At 37.5% G+C, this 17,423-nt stretch overlaps 1 pseudogene; it reads left to right on the forward strand.

The window, feature by feature from the left end:
• The first annotated feature begins 15,862 nt into the window (after nucleotides 1-15,862).
• LOC138386744 (histone-lysine N-methyltransferase SETMAR-like) lies at nucleotides 15,863-16,900 on the forward strand (annotated as a pseudogene).
• The last annotated feature ends 523 nt before the right edge of the window (nucleotides 16,901-17,423 follow it).

Below are 17,423 nucleotides of genomic sequence, written 5' to 3' on the forward strand. Positions count from 1 at the left end.
AAAAAGGAATGAAGTATTGTACATGCTACAACATGGTTGAACTTCAGAAAATATTATACTAAATGAAAGAGAAGTCTAGATTCAATAATTCTGAGTGATTTCCTATCCCCGTCCATTCTTTGATGCAGCAGGCATTTTCAGTTTGTGGAGAAGAAAAATACAAGTCCATTTTCTAGCAGCGTACCTTCTCTCGTAGGGTAGCCCAATTAGCCTGTATTAACGTAATTCCAAAAAGACTTGTTACAGATCAATTAGTTTCAAATCAAAATGATCATTTCTTGCTGATATCCCCAGATGTTTTATTAATTTATATCAAATAATGCTCCTTGTTACTTTTAGTCTCTGTTCCTTCCATTATGATCTGACTACCTTCTACACTGGAATCACTTCAAAGAAAGAGGGATGATAGTTAAAAATAAAGAATGTGGGTCCCACTCCCAACAAACTAAATGAGGATCTCTGAGGAAGGAGCATAGCAATCCATTGTTTATATTTTGTGATTCTTATGGATATAAATGTTGGAAAACTACTATTACAAGCTCTTTAATCTACCCTAGTTTGAGCTAGATCATCAGGAGTCTTGGGCTCATACCCTTCACATTGGCCCCAGGGGCTCTTTTTTTGCCTAACTGAACTTTGGTCAGATGCCAGGAACTGATACTGAGGTGTATTGTAAGAACACCTCTGTACAACTTCTGTGTTTACTGTTGAGATCATGTTTATAAAAAGACATGGTATCCTCTCTGTAAAGACTCATGGGAGAAAATTCTGATCTCATAATCAGATAGAATTGTTCATTTCTTGAGCAAATAGATAGTTTTAACATAAATAGTATGAATCACTCACCTCTAGTGTTTCATTCCTCTCATTGGCTAGCAGAAACTTAGAGTCAAGTTTCTGGCACACCTCTAGCAAATATACATGACTTCATTGTGTGATTTTTGTATCCTGACTCATTTTTGCTTCCACTGAACTTTCCTAACTCATTTTTCCTTTGTTAAGAATTTGCTATTTCATACGTATCTTAACAAATTGCTTTAACTCCTTTCTGGAACAAGGCTGGTTATAATTAACTGTATTCCAATTATTAACAAGTAGCAGGAATTCAACAAATCCATCAGTGAAATATGGTAACAGAAGTAGCTCCTGCCAGTGTGTTCTATGTGCTTTTGCACAGAACTCTGTGTGAAGTAATTCCATTATAGCAATGTCGTAAGCAATTACTTGGACAGAATTTCAACGTTTGACACCAAGAACTGGTCTAACAACATTCTGTGACTTGGCATATCAGTGGACATGGGAGAAAATAATAGGCCTGGTATATTTCCAAAGAATTATTGAGAAAGGAATTCAGAAAATGTTCCACAATTTTAATGCTCCTTTCTTTGCCCTTAATCTTGCTTGCTTATGCATGCTCAGGCATAACATTAATATAAAGGTTACAGAATGCCAGGACTTGATTTAAATCTTTCTGGCCCTTTGGACATTTACACAGAGCAAATTTCCTCTTTTCCCTCAGTTGAAATTCATGTGTTACACTTTGCTATGGGATGAGGAAATTCCTGACAAATGTCGTCATGATTTAGTTCACCTTGGGACAGTAAAGATTAAGCTGAAAATATTTAGAAGTTTGGAGTTTTTACATTACAGATTAATTTGCATTTCTTAGTAGGTATTAACTGTGAGTACGTTATAATAGAATGAGTTCTGGGTGTTTCCTACAACTATACAAAATATCTGAGTCAACCAGAAATGAGCTCACCCTTCTAATAACTTATGAGTAAATGAGCAAATCATAAACAACCCCCCCCCACCCTTTTTACTGATAGAATCCTGGGAAAGATGGAAACAGCACAGGCCTCTGCTTCTGATAACAGATATGGGAAAGAAAGAGGGAGCCCTGGAGAATCTTTAGGACAGTTATAATTAGCGTTCTATAGCAACAGTGGGTGACATGCAGCATAGTAGTTAAGCAGACTCTGACATTTGATTGTTTGGGGTTAAACCCTGGCCCTAATGCTTATTAAGTGGGCAAGACTGGGACATTCAACTTAGTCTTTCTGTGCCTCAGTCTTTGTGTAAAGAGGAATAATAACAGCACCTATCTCACAGAGTTGTTTTGAGGATTAAATGATCTATAAAGAGCTCTTGATCCTAGAAATTATAAAAGCTTAATAAACCTTAGCCTTGATTTTAATCCCTCTCTGGATGATGCCTTGAGACAGAGATTTGCTTGCATTCTTTATTAGTACATTTGCTAGTTCAGCCCAGGAGGAGCCATTACTACCGTCACTGCCAGTAGCTCCATCCGGAGCGGAAGATGCCATTCCATGGCAGAGAAGTTTAGAAGGAGCAAGCCTTGCACGCTTAGCTGAGGACTTGGAGCTTTATCCCCGAGACAAACAATAGTCACTGGATGGTTGTAATAGGAAGAGCTAAATGATCAAATTTGGCTTTTAGTAGGATTATTCTGTGGTTAGAAAATTATTAAGGTGAATGAGAGAAAAAACACAAAAAGAATGGCTTAAAGAAGATAGAATTGGTGTGTGTGTGTGTGTGTGTGTGTGTGGTTGGTGTATGTGTGTATATGGGAGTTATGCGGGGGCGGTGTCTTTTTTTCTTTTTCTTTTTTATTTGCCATGTAAATGAAATCCATTTGCACCTAGTGTTAGGCTCGTAAGGCAAATTCTCAAATTCATCACAAATCTTCTATCCTGCTGCTTCTCCATTCTCAAAAATATAGATTCTATTTCCAGTTCCAGCGTGGCTACTCAAAATGTAGTTATCTTCTCTCCATTCTAGACATTAGGAAAGGAAAAAGAAAAGAAGGCTATGCATCCTTCTCTTTATAATACTTCCTAGAAATCATGCCAGAGACTTCAGCTTACTTCTTATCAGAGCTCAGTCATGTGGTTATCCTAGATGCAAGTGGGTCTGGAAAATGTGGTCTTTGTTCCAAGTGGCCATGAAATTGAAAATATTTGATTATTAAGTGAAAAGGGGATTTTAGGGGACAGGTGGCAGTCACCACCATTTGCAAACAGCTAGTGGAGACGTCAGAAAGCTGTATCTTACAGGACTGAGTCACCAGCTTCATGCAAAAGGAAGAGTCAGGGAGTATCCCAGGTTTCTGATTTTGGTAAAAAGATGGAAGTGGTTTCATTCACCAATATAAGGAAGAACTGGTTTGTAAGGAATATCATGAATTCATCTTTAAGCATATTAACCTTAAGATACTTGTGGGACAATCAAATGGAAATCTGAACAGCTGATGTAAACTTGAGGAACTCAGGAGACGAATTCCAGCTAGAGAGATAGATGTGCAAATCATCTCTATAGTCAGTGGTTAAAAACAGGGGAGTACATGAGATAGCATGACTCTACTTTCCTTACTGTGGCTAAATGGATAAGAGGATGCAGCTGGTAAAGGCAATATTTCAGGGGCTCTACAGACCCCACCCACATGGCCACTAGGAGGGCTGAGGGCAGGGATAACTCTCTCTGTCCTCATACAAGTTGGGAAGGACTAGTATGGAAATAGGAAGCATGGTAAAGACAGAACAAGTGGGAAAAGAATTCTGTTTGAGTCTTCAGAGAGAGGAGTTTATTTACAATGAAATGTGGTTCCACAGGTCACAGTGAAAAGCCTGAAGAGGAGGTCAGGAGGGTAGGGAGGAAGCCCTGGGAAAGTACAAGAGAGCTGAGCTGGCCAGAGAGGCCCATGTTAATATGGGTGGCTAAAGATGGAGATACGAGAGTCACGGTGGGATTCCCTGCCCCCGAGTCTCAGCAGCTGCTAATTCTTTAGGAAAAGAATTTTCTCAAATTATAAGTAATTTGATTGATATATGGCTTTTTACTCAGGGAGTCCAGGGTCCTAAATCCAAGTAGTAGCAGAAGCCAGATGGTGCTGCAATCTGTGGTCCTGCACCGCAGCCTTTAGCCTATGCTCAGAGCTCCATGTGGTACCAGGACAGGGACTCCTGGAGACCTTTGCAGGAGCAGATCCTCCTGTCCAGGTGGGGAGGGAGAGATTTTTTAATTCTCTCGATTCCATTAGCAGCAACCTTCAATGATGGAAACATGTCCTCAGGAAGTAGCCATCAGTTATTTATAGAGATTCATTTAGATTAAAGCTTGGCAGCCCAAAGGGCCCAATCAGATTCACTACTTGTCCTTGTAAACAAAGGTTTATTGAAACACAACCACAACCGTTCATTCAATATTGTCTCTGGCTATTTCAGTGCCACAACAGCAGAGCTGAGTAGTTGTGACAAAGCGCATAAGGCCCACAAAGTCTCAAATTCAATATTTACTATTTGGTTCTTTAGAGAAAAAGTTTGCCAATCCCTAATTTAGGTGGTATATATAAAGCACTTAATGCAATATTTAGCCCATAGTAAGTGCTAACAAATTATACAAGTTTTTGATTTTATTTTTAAAGTCAAATCTTTGTTATTAACATCTTTATTATTGTCAATTTGATTTTAGACACTCTGAGGAAGCAATTCATCCTTGCTAATTTACACGTTAGTGGTGACAAAATTTGTACATCTCTTCATTTTATCTAAAGTCTTACATATATAATTCCAGCCATATGTATTTTTATGAGTGTGGAGATCATGCCTAATTCAACCATATGGAAATTATTTTAACTTAAAGGCATTAAAAACCAACAGATGATTTCATCTCTTATGTATGCAATTATGAGAGCCAAAATGCCCTACATTTGGATGGCAGGACAAATGAATTTAAAGGGTGTTTTTAATCACTAATACTGAGCATAAAAATGGAAGCAAAAGTGAGATTCAATTAAGGTGTAATATATAATAACTGTCACATATGAAAATGAAAAATGTGCTAGAATAGCAAAACAAGACTCATGGATCATATAACCTATTTTCCATTTACTTTAAGTACATAGTTAAAAGATTTAAGCACTAAAACTAAAATCCTGTGATATGGTAATACACTAAATGTTAACCCAAATGATGTTTAGAGTTTAGTGGAAATTTCTCCTGGAGAATATAGCAAATATACCTATTTAATGAATTTGATTAAATTTAGTGGGGATCTGATACGGAGGATAATTAGAGAATAGATGGACTGAGTTGACACCTCATAAAAAAGTACCAAAGAGTGTCTCATTAAATAAAAGGTAGTGATAACACAACCCCATTGCTAGGATGCTTCAGTGTTGAGCTCAGATGTTGATGGAAAAGGAAATGACTAATTTGGGGAAGTCTGGTTGTGTTGTGTTCAATCCTTAGCATCCTGGAGGGCCAGAGAAGTTCACGTCTCATAAAGTTTCAGGCATCAGCCAAGGTCAAGTTTGAAGCAGTCACAGGTTACTTTCAATGCCTGGCCAACTCCTCCATTAGCACCTATTTACCTTCCAATGAAGTGTTTCCCCTTCTCGGTAATACCAGTGCTGTGATAACATCTGCACTAGCCAATGTGGTAGCCCCTAGCCACATGTGAGTACAGAGCAATTGAAATATGGCTAGTGCAACAGAGAAAATGAATTTTTAATCTTGCTTAGTTTTCATTGATTTAAATTTAAATTTATATTACCCACCCACACGTGGCTAGCAGCTACCATATTGGATGTCACGGTTTTTAAATTGAATAGGTTTTAGGTTACCTTCAGAACAAACAAAAAAAAATGCTGGGGATTTTTTCCACTAACGATATTAATTATCGTTTGAAGATGTCTCCTAACTATGTAAGAGAGTCACCAGATTTGACCCACTACACTCTGTACTTCTCAATGCTGTCTCATTCTTCAAAATGTACTTATCCTGTGTCCAGGATCTGAAACTCCAGTCACCTATCTGATAAATTAACCCAGTAAAAAGTAGGCAGTGTAAGAGCAGAAAATGTCAAGAGACAGTGCCTTCCCTCAAAGGCTTTTTTTAGTCAGTTTGGTCTAAAGATAAACATCACAAGTTTATAAGAAAAAATAAATCTATACATGTGGGTAGGGGGACAAAAGACATTTGGGAAATCTCTGTACCTTCCATCCAATGTTGCTGTGAATTTAAACCTGCCGTAAAGAACCTGCTCTTGTAGAATTAATTAATGAATCAATCAGGATAGAAAAAAATGCTTTTAGAAATTGTGAAAAATCCTTATAATATTTGTGAGAACAAATGTATATAATATAATTCCAATTTTGTTTATATATTTGTGCAATCCTTCAGTGTCCAAATCATTGGACACGAAGGTATTATAACTTTATAAAAGTAGACAAAATGGTCGTAGGGCAAAATTTATTATTTAATAAGAGAACTTTCTGAAAAATCCGTAAAATGGAAGGAGGACTTACATAACTCTGGATTTATTTATTATTTAATCTGTCTACTGTGGTAATGCAATTAAAAAAATATGTCAGCTCCATCTGTGACTAAAGTAAGAATGTTCCATAAATCTGCCACCAAAACATAATCTTTTCAATGAGCTTGCTAATAGATGAGGAAATTATTTTCCTTTTCTCCTAGTTTCAGTTTCCTCATCACAAGTGGAAATCAAACACCTGAGCAAAAAAGCTTCTGCACAGCCAAGGAAACAATCAATAGTGCAAATAGACAACCTACAAAATGGGAGAAAATATTTGCATGCTATACATCTGATAAAAGGCTGATAACTAGAATCTTTAAAGAACTCAAGCAAATCAGCAAGAAAAAAAATCAAACCCCTTTAAAAAGTGGGCAAAAGGCATGAACAGAAACTTTTCAAAAGAAGATAGATTAATGGCCAAGAAACATATGAAAAAATGCTCAACATCTGTAATCATCAGGGAAATGCAAACCAAAACCACAATGAGATATCACTTAACTCCAGTGAGAATGGCTTTTATCAAAAAGTCCCAAAATAACAGATATTGGCGTGGATGTGGAGAAATAGGAACACTCTTACACTGCTGGTAGGATTGTTAATTAGTACAACCTCTACGGAAAATAGTATGGAGATGCCTCAAAGAACTAAAAGTAGAACTACCATTTAATCCAGCAATTCCACCACTGCGTATTTACCCAGAGGAAAAAGAGACACCTATACTCGAATGTTTATAGCAGCACAATTAACAATTCCAAAGATGTGGAAACAACCCAAGTGCCCATCAACACATGAGTGGATTAATAAGATGTGGTATATGTATACCACGGAGTACTACTCAGCCATAAAAAAGGTGAACTAATACCTCTTGTATTAACCTGGATGGAACTGGAGACCATTCTTCTAAGTGAAGAATCACAAGAATGGAAAAACAAATGTCATATGTATTCACTATCAAATTGGAACTAATTGATCAACACCTATGTGCATATATGGCAATAACATTCACTGGAAATCAAGCAAGTGGAAGGCGGGTGGAGGGGATAGGTAAAATCACACCTAACGGGTACAATTCACATTATCTGGGGGATGGGCACAGTACAAAAGCAATTCATGTAACCAAATCATTTATAGCCCCATAATATACTGAAATAAATTTAAAAAATTAAACAAATAAAATAAAACAATTTTTTTAGAAAAGGAAAAGAGTAGAGGAAGAGATTAGAGAAAAAAAGGAAAGAAAAAAGGGAACAGAGGAAATGGGGAAATGGAAGAGAGAGAAAAGAGTAGATAAAGACAACAGCTAAGTGAGGGAGAAAATGCCCTCCAATTACTGCAGAGAGGTAAAGCAAAACGGGGAATGAGATGAAGCTATTTTATTTTAGGTTTTTCTTAGAAGAATGTTTATAGGTCTCTTTATAGCATTTAAACTCTTGAGTCTTTGCATTTTAGGAAATAAAGTGGAATCGAGCCCTATATTCTCACAAAAGCTTGTAAAGACTCAAGGATGCACATGAACCATTTCAGGACTTAAGTTGAAAGGAATTAAAAAAGGAATAAAGAAAAAAGCTCTTCTATTAGATGTAAAGAGTTTTTAAGCCTGTTTCTCCACTGGAGCCATGAAGAAGATAACACTTACTTTTTCTCTTTAAAGAACACTTTCCACCTTAGCCCTCAAATTTTTATTTGTGTGAGGCAGGAACTGTGAGTAATTAGGTCACAATTAGAAGCTAGCTGAAAGTCACTATTAGGAACTATCATATGAGAAAAGAATAGTTGTTAGCATTTTATAGTTTATACCATGCTTTATCATCTTTTTCTTTTTTCTTGGCCCCACAGCCCCTAACATGCATTATCCTTGAAAGCAAGGATTATGCCTTTATCATTGTATCTCTAGGATTTGTACACCATGGGGCAGGCTTGCAATAACTGTGTGCTGAGTAAATTCATAAGGACACATTTTTTAAAAAATACTATAAAATAAGACTTTTCTCCTGTAGGGGTATCCTGTGAATTCTGAAATCTTGTAATCTTTTGTCAATAAGCAGTCAGTAAAAGGTATTTTGATTGTAAAAAAAATAAAAATAAAAATAAAAAAAACACCTACTCAACCTCCCTATGATTTAGAACTGTGTGGGGACTAACTGCCGGCTCCCACCAGGCACTTGTCAGCAGGGGATGATTGTGTCTTTAAAAGAGTTTTAAAGAGTAGAATGTGCTTTCCACTACATGGCATTAATTTTTACCCAGTTACCACATTTATATTTTAGAGAGATCGCCGCATTTTAACAAATAATTTGAAAGAACCAGTTCACATTTCTCTACTCACTGCTTAGCTATGTCATTGTTATGCTTTCTGTGTGGAGCCATCTCAGTCTGATAACAGAGAATGACCTCTCCAGCCATGAAGTCTAACCTTGGGAGAAAGAAAGCTGTATACTTTCATAAAAGAATAAGGCTGACTCCTCACTTTTTCTGGGTTCTACCTAACCCTGCTTAATCCCCAGATATTTTACCTCAGCTACTTGTTGCTGTTCATTTGCTATAATGTTATATTTTCGGTTGTTTATATTCCAAATTTATATACTTAAAATTTTTGTACAAAATTTTAAGGTATATGAAAAATTAAATTGTTTGGCATGTACACAGGAAAAAGACCTTTTAAATCCCTTTCAGTGCTCAGGAGAGACCAATAGTGATAATTAAGATGAAGGTAAGTTTTGATAAACTTAATGTCAACAGAGAAATAAATTTTGATAAAAGTTAGTGCCTTAATCAGAGCTCATACTCTTTCACAGACTATTTGAGGTGACACAATAAAAGACAGAAGTACAGTTAAATTTTCTGTTTTAATTGCCAACAAAAGAAATACAGAAGGGGAAAAGTTACATTGGAAGGGGGAAGTAGAAGAAATTGTCAAAACGGTACACATAACACTGCAAATTATCTGCCAACTTTTTTAATATTCGATATTAAAATTGTCAATTCTTACCAGCACATGACACAGTGACTGGGAAACTAGGAAAAGCCCCATTTTAGAGCCCAGAGATCAGGAAGACAAAAATCTGTGACTTCCACATTAAGGTGAATGGTCAAAAGACTTTCTCTTGTTACATCAAGTGGGCCATCAGTAGCACAGGTGAGATTTATAAACCAGATACAATTTTTTTCAATATATTTGTCCAATTGTGAACTAAAAAGGGAGTTTCTGCCATTAAGAAGTGAAAAAGGCATTGTTATGGGCTGAGCTGTGTCTCTGCAAAATTCATGTGTTGAAGCTAACCCGTAGAACCTCGGAATAGGACCATATTTGGAGATAGGGTCTTTAAAGAGTAATTAAAGTAAAATGAGGTCACATAGGTGGGCCCTAATCTAATGACTTGTGTTCTTATGAGAAGGTCACAGACACACAGAGAAGGAAGACAAATGAAGATACCAAAAGATGGCCCTCTACAAGCCAAGGAGGGAAGTTTTGGAAGAAACCAATTGTACCGGCACCTTGATCTTGGACTGTTAGCCTTCAGAATGGTAAGAAAATAACTATCAGCTGTTTAAGTACTCAGTCTGTGGTTCTTTCTTCTGGCAGCCCTGGCGACCTAATACAGGCACCTTTCCAAAATTTCTAAATCCAGTTGTTTCTTAGATCAAGTCTTACATAGAAGAGTGGTTAAAATGTTCCCTCATTGCTACGAAAAGAAGAAACGGCATAAACCCATGGTCTGACTTCTACAGGTCTACAGGTGTTGGCAGCAAGACTTTCTCACTCCACTTTTAAACACAAGATTTTCCCTAAGCCAGGTCCAAGACTGCCTGCTCATTTTTCCACTTTAAAAATGCTTAGGATATGAAACTGCTAAGTAATTGATAATATATGATCAACAGGAGAAATAGAATGAAAGAAAAAGCTATTTCTCCATGGCATTGTTCTCAAGACCCTTTTCCCTGCTGGGCCTGCAGCAAAGGAACCACTCTGAAAAGAAGCCACGGAGGAGCACGTTAAAATGTGAGCTCTGTGAAACAATCAATCCCACTTCCTGGCACTTGTGTCTTTGTCAAGCAACAGGAACACCAGAGTCGCCCTAATGGGACGGAACAATGACCTATTTATTCTGATATCCTGTCTCCTACTGAGACTTATGCCAGGTTCTTTTGAGGAAGGTCTAAACACCACATAAGCACACTATTGTGTACCACTTGATTGAGCATGGAGTTGGGGGACTTCGGAGAGTATGGGAAGGGTGGTTTTCTTCCTGAAACATGTGGGATGTGTAAACATTATCCAGTCATTTTTTTTCCCCCTAATGTGAATTTCTAGGGGCCTTAGTTAGCAGGATTTCTGAGCTGAAATATGTATGCTGTGAATAGTGACAGCGCACACACCACTATGTACTTTATTAGTTTATTATTATCAACCACCCCTTGGTTTCTCTATGTCTTGCTTTCTCCACCTTGAGTAAATCTTATGTGTTCAATTTCCTACTCCCATATACAGAATACTAATAATTTCTAGTACTCCATACTGATCCATTTTTAATCTAGATCCATTAAGAATTTATGATCTCTAACTTTAGCTGGAGTATCAGGACAGTTATTTTATCATTTCCCTTTGATATACCTTTTTCATACCATGGTAAACAAACAAAACAACAATAAAAAACCTATTTTCACTCTAGATTGCCTTAGAAACCTTAAATGCATCCTTGTATTAATATTTCCTACTACTTGCATTATTTTGTTAGATATCTAACGTTTACCCAATCAGTTATTACCTTTTGCAAATATGACTATAGGAAATCAGAATAGGCCACCCCAGAATATACCTCTGTTGGGACTTAGAAAGAAATACCTCAAAATAAAGGCCTCAGAAGCAAAAGTTTTTCTCTGACCTTCTTCTGCCCTCCTGTCATGCAGTCCCATTCTTCCTCTGGGCCAGCCATAGCTACTAAAAGCCCTTCTTCCCCAAGGCAAGTCATGGAAAGCAGAACCCATTTCACCAAAGCCAGTCATAAAATCTAAAAACATTACTCTAATTTTTCCTTCACCTTTCTGTGTCAAAACTGGCCATAAAAAAAAATGATCTGACCTACCTTGTTAAGACCTCCATTTTGGAGAGAGTCCTACCCCATACCCAGAAGGACGTAATGCATGCTCAGAGAGGCCAGGAAGAGTCTAGACGGACAGGCTTTGCTGGATTTCCCCACTCAGTCTATTAACATTATATCACACCCTTTTTGTCCAACCATATTTTAACACGGCTGTCCATACTTTGTTGAACCCAAGCATAAAAATGAACAATTTCCCCTGTATCTTTGGGTCTTCATTCCAAAGACTCCTGTGTACACGTCAATAAATTTGTATGCTGGCATGGTGGCTCACACTTATAATCCTAGCATTTTGGAAGGCTGAAGCAGGAGGACCGCTTGAGGCCAGGAGTTCAAGACCAGCCTGAGCAACACAGTGAGACCCTGTCTCTGCAAAAAATAGAAAAATTAGCCGGGCATGGTGGCATGCACCTGTAGTCCCAGATACTCAGGAGGCTAAGGTAGGCAGGAGGATTGCTTGAGCCCAGGAGTTTGAGGTTGCAGTGAATTATGATGACACCACTGCACTCTAGCCCAGACAACAGAGCAAGACCCTGTCTCCAAAAAAACAAGTATCCCTTTTTTCCTATTAATTTGCTTCTTGTCTGTGATTTTCAGCAAATCTTCAAAGGGCAAAGGGGAAGTTTTCCCTTGGTCCCTACACCTCTTGGAATAAGAATTATTTTGAGTTTATTATTTTCAGAACTGCACAGACAGGAATAGCTCTGAAAAGTTATCTTTTTGTAAGAGAAATTTACATCTGTGAAGGAAGTCTTCATTTGTAAGGGTATCCTCCTTTCTGCACCAAGAAGAGAAGGATGACTAAATCACTAGAGACACCATAATCAATGGAGAAGACAAGGACTTAAATCTGCGTAACAAACCATGTGTTTGTTTAAGGTGCTTTTCCTGCTAGTCTCCTCTTCCCTGGGCCTTTCCCCATACCCTTCTTTCTGTGTTTCAAAAAAATGATGATATTTAAAACTGAAGTTTAAATGCTTTCTTTGAGATCTACTCTAGAGATTTACTTATTTCTCTGGGTTTTCTCCCATGTATATGTACACATGTTAATGTCTGTTTTTTTTTTCTTTTAATCTATTTTTTGTTAGAAGAAGTCTCAGTTAAGAATTATAAAAAGCAGGAAGAAAATTACTTTTCCTCCTCTACACTGTATATTCTCATAAAAAGAAATTTAAAAGTCTTACGGTATAGTCACATTATGTCTTGGTCCCTGGTTCTGTCTATTGTTTGTCATGCTAGTGATGTGATGCCCTCAAACTGTACAACTTGAAATCTTTTATATGGTAAGAGCCATGAGATGGATAAAAACTCACATAAAATATTGTTCCAAGGCAATTTTCTCTGAAAGGAACGCCCTGACAAAAGTGACAATGAAATTCATACGGAAAAACGCTTCATTAGAAACATAAGAAGCCAGGAGCATTCGGAGTGCTCTTCAGAGTAACCTGAAGGAGTGGATAAAATCCCAGCAGAGGATGAAGAGGCGAGAGTCATTCACATTCCATTTCATCCTTCATGTATTCTGCCTAATCTGCTGTCTAGTTCTGTACATTTTTAAAAAAACATTTTCTATTATTTATATTGTATGAGAGTAATTTCATTAAACTTAATGCATGTACTGACTCAAAAAGCATAAAATACAAAGTAATCTGCTTACAAAGTAAGCTGCAGTTTAAAATAGTGTAAAATAGGGAAAATATCTGGAAAAGAAAAGCTAATTGTATCACATGGGATAAACAAGAAAGGGAAAAGGCAAATAAATTAATCCTATTTGATTGTTCTGTGCTGTAATCAATGAACAGTCCTGGTCCCTAAGGCTTTGCAGGATGCATTGCAGAAAAGGTGGAGTAGATTTCCCATTCAGGGATATATTCCCATAAACTAATGAATGTTCACAATCCACCACTTCCAACTATTCTAGTCCACCAGAGAATGAACAGACTTCACTTCATCTCAGGAAAAATGCTAAGTAATTTAAGACTATAATCTGCTACAATGCCTTATATTTCCTAAAAGAGGTGGAAAAACTTTTCCATAAAAAGCCAGATAGTACATATAGGGTCAGGACTACAGGTACGGTAAGGCAAGTGAGGCTTCTAAGACATAAAATTGAATAAAGCTCTTACTCTCAGAGTTATGCAAATGCCACTGAGAGTGAGTGCCTTCACCTCACCCGAGTCCTGGCTGTAAGTAAATACTTTAGGCAAGCAGTCACCAACTGTTTTGCACCAGAGATCAGTTTCATGGAAGATAATTTTTCCATGGATGGTGGGGGAGGCGGCGGGAAGTGGAGCTCAGACAGTGATACCAGCAATGGGGAGTGGCTGTAAATACAGAGGAAGCTTCCCTCACTCACCTGCCTGCTAGTCACATCCTGCTGTGTGGCCTGCTTCCTAAGTTTCATGGAAGATAATTCTTGGGGGGAGCGGATGCTGAGGTCAGGCAGTGATGGGCTTCTGTCCCAGTTCCTAATAGGCTGTGGCCCAGTATTGAACTATGGCCTGGGGTTTGGGGACCACAGCTTTAGGCTTTGCAGGCCAGTTGGTGTCTTGCAACCACTCAACTCAACCATTGTAGCACTAAAACAGTGAGAGACAATATCAACTGAATGGGTGAGGCTCTGTTCCAATAAAACTGTATTTACAAAAATAGGCAGTGGTCCTAATTTGGCCAGAGGGCCATTGTTTGCTGGCCCTAGTTTTATGGGAATATTTAAAATAAATATAAATGTTTTATTATTTGATTTATACATAAAATTTTATCAATATGTAGAAAGTGTTTTTGTTATGCCAGCAAATAATGTCTCAAAAAAAAAAAAGTTTCTAGAACACTGCTTGGACTTAACACTGAAAAGAAGGTTCTAGAATTGGGATCCAAAATGTAATTGATTCCTTTGATAAGCCATACATATATGTTTACACTTCTTAAAATTTTTTTTCCACTCTCACCCACCTATTTCCTAGTTCACCTGTCAAAAATGGTACTCATTCTTTAAAAGCATTAAATTTAAATATAAAAATTTCTTTCTCTATGAAACTGTCTCTCTTTGCCTCATCTCTCCAACTACAAAAGGACTCACATTTCCGCTGTGATGATACAGCCTTTGATTTGGAATTCTATGCTAAAAGTCTTCACATTGTCTTGAGTTATAATTAACTACGCATGTATCTCTCTCCTTAGTAGATTCTAAGGGCAGGGCCACCTTGAACCCGCCTATTTTTTTAAAATAATGAAGTATATTGCATTCTTGATGGTCTTTAAATGTATATTGAAATAAATTGAATTGATTTTTTTTGGCACTGATTTATTCTTTAGGTTTTAAAAGGTGCCATTCTTAAAAGTCTTGCTCACACGGCTGTACTCCGAAAGAAGTGCCCTGAAGCCATGTGGGAAGCATGTGTGGCAGACGCTTGGCTCTAGACCATGATTACAGTCCACACTTTGTATTTTAACAAGCTGATATACCACCCATCAGTTAATGATTATACTCTAATTTTTTGATGCTATGTAACTCATAATGAGAAACTCTAAGAGTGCAAGCATGGTATCCTTTGTTAGAAAACGATTAATTTCAAACTATTTTTCAAAGTTAATCAACCAAATGCTAGGACATCTTGAATTTTCTTCCTAATAATCTAGTGGGGAAGGGGAAGAGGGAGCGTAGATGAAACAAGAGTAGTCATGAGCTGATGACTGCTATGTTTAGATTCTGGATACATGAGGGCTCATTTTATAATTCCCTCCAGTTTTGTGTATGTTTAAAATTTTCCAGTAAAAAATTAACAATAGCTATTCAGCTAAAAAGTAAAACTATTTTGATTTCTGCCTTTGCTTTTGGTAAATATATTTTTCTTTACAGGCCAATCCACAGAGAAAGAAAGGTAGGATGGAGGGAGGGATAGCTAGCTAGATAGATAGATAAAGAATTTTTCATTAGAAACACTTTTTTTTTTTTTTACTTTCATTTGTCTTGCCCTAATTCTTTCTAGAGCTTCATCCATTGGTCAGGGCTAATGTTCACAGCTCTGGTAATTTTCTTATTGTCTAAAGAAAGCCAAAAGCATGGTACTGCGGAATACTGGGGGTGAAAAAAGACCTCTAACATTAATAGTAGCTAGCATTTGTTGAGTGCATAATAGAGACCAAACACCTTTTGAAGTACTATGTATTAATACAATTAATCCCCCTTATACATCAGCCAATGAGGGTAAAATCCTATTTATTACTCTATTTTAGAGAAGACTTTATGTATAGGTTGGAACAAAAGTAATTGCAGTTTTAGCATTGTTGAAATTTGCCATTTGATATTGGAATACATTCTTAAATGTGATTACGTTATACATCATTTTAATACTCATTTCTAGCTTTATGTTTTTTTGCTAAAGATTTATTATTTGCTGTTTATTTTATATGCATTTTAGAGTATGGAAATGATGTTAGACAAAAAGCAAATTCAAATGATTTTTTTATTTGAGTTCAAAATGGATCATAAAGCAGCAGAGACAACTCACAACATCAACAATGCATTGGGCCCAGGAACTGCTAAGGAATGTACGTACAGTGCATTGGTGGTTCAAGAAGTTTCACTAAGGAGATGAGAACCTTGAAGATGAGGAGCACAGTGGCCAGCCATCGGAAGTTGACAACGACCAGTTGAGAGCAATCATTATCGAAGCTGATCCTCTTACAACTACAAAACAAGTTGCTGAAGAACTTAATGTCAACCATTCTACAGTCGTTCGGCATTTGGAGCAAATTAGAAAGGTGGAAAAGGCTCGATAAGTGGGTGCCTCATGAGCAGACCAAAAATCACAAAAATTGTCATTTTGAAGTGTCATTTTTCTGTTATTGTATGCAACGACAACAAACCATTTCTCTATCAAATTGTGATGTGCGACAAAGATTGGATTTTATACAACCGGCGATGACCAGCTCAGTGGTTGGACCGAGAAGAAGCTCCAAAGCACTTCCCAAAGCCAAACTTGTACCAAAAAAGGGTCATGGTCACTGTGTGGTGGTCTGCTGCCGGTCTGATCCACTACAGCTTTCTGAATCCTGGTGAAACCATTAAATCTGAGAAGTAAGTTCAGCAAATCAATGAAATGCACCAAAAACTGCAATGCCTGCAGCCGGCATTGGTCAACAAAAAGGGCCCAATTCTTCTCCACGACAATGCCTGACTGCAAGCTGCACAACCAACACTTCCAAAATTGAACCAATTGGGCTAAGAAGTTTTGCCTCATCCACCATGTTCACCTGATCTTTTGCCAACCGACTACCACTTCTTCAGGCATCTCAACAACTTTTTGCAGGGAAAACGCTGCCACAACCAGCAGGACACAGAAAATGCTTTCCAAGAGTTCGTTGAATCCTGAAGCACAGATTTTTATGCTACAGGAATAAACAAACTTATTTATCATTGACAACAATGTGTTGATTGTAATGGCTCCTATTTTGATTAATAAAGATGTGTTTGAGCCTAGTTATGATTTAAAATTCACGGGTCTGAAACCGCAATTACTTTTGCACTAACCTAATAGTTTGACCAAGGATGCACAGTTTGCAAATAGGGGAGCTGGAATTAAAACCCAAGCATCTGGTCTCAGAGCGCCTACTTATAACAACTATGCCATATCATATAAATGAAATCATTTGGCAGAATTTAAAGAATTTACCAAGCCACGTCCATGTTCCCATCTTCAGTGCCTGACCCTACTTCCCAGTTTCTAATCACAACTCCCTCCTTGAATTATTGTTTTTGCATTTTTGCAACTTTCTCCATGGACTGCTTCTTATCAATGGGTTGTTGGTTCCCCTATGTACTAGTAAGTTTTGCTGCAGTAATAAGAACTCTAAATTCTTGTTGGCTGAAAGCAACAAAGGTTTATTTCTTGCTCATGTTATGTTTCGTCTGAGGACTGCCTGTGCAGCCAGGCTGCAGGTCTGCTCCACGTGTCTTCTCATTCAGCAACATAGACAAAAGAA

The sequence above is a fragment of the Eulemur rufifrons genome, chromosome 7 (genome assembly GCF_041146395.1).
Source record: "Eulemur rufifrons isolate Redbay chromosome 7, OSU_ERuf_1, whole genome shotgun sequence".
In the NCBI taxonomy this organism is placed as follows: domain Eukaryota; kingdom Metazoa; phylum Chordata; class Mammalia; order Primates; family Lemuridae; genus Eulemur; species Eulemur rufifrons.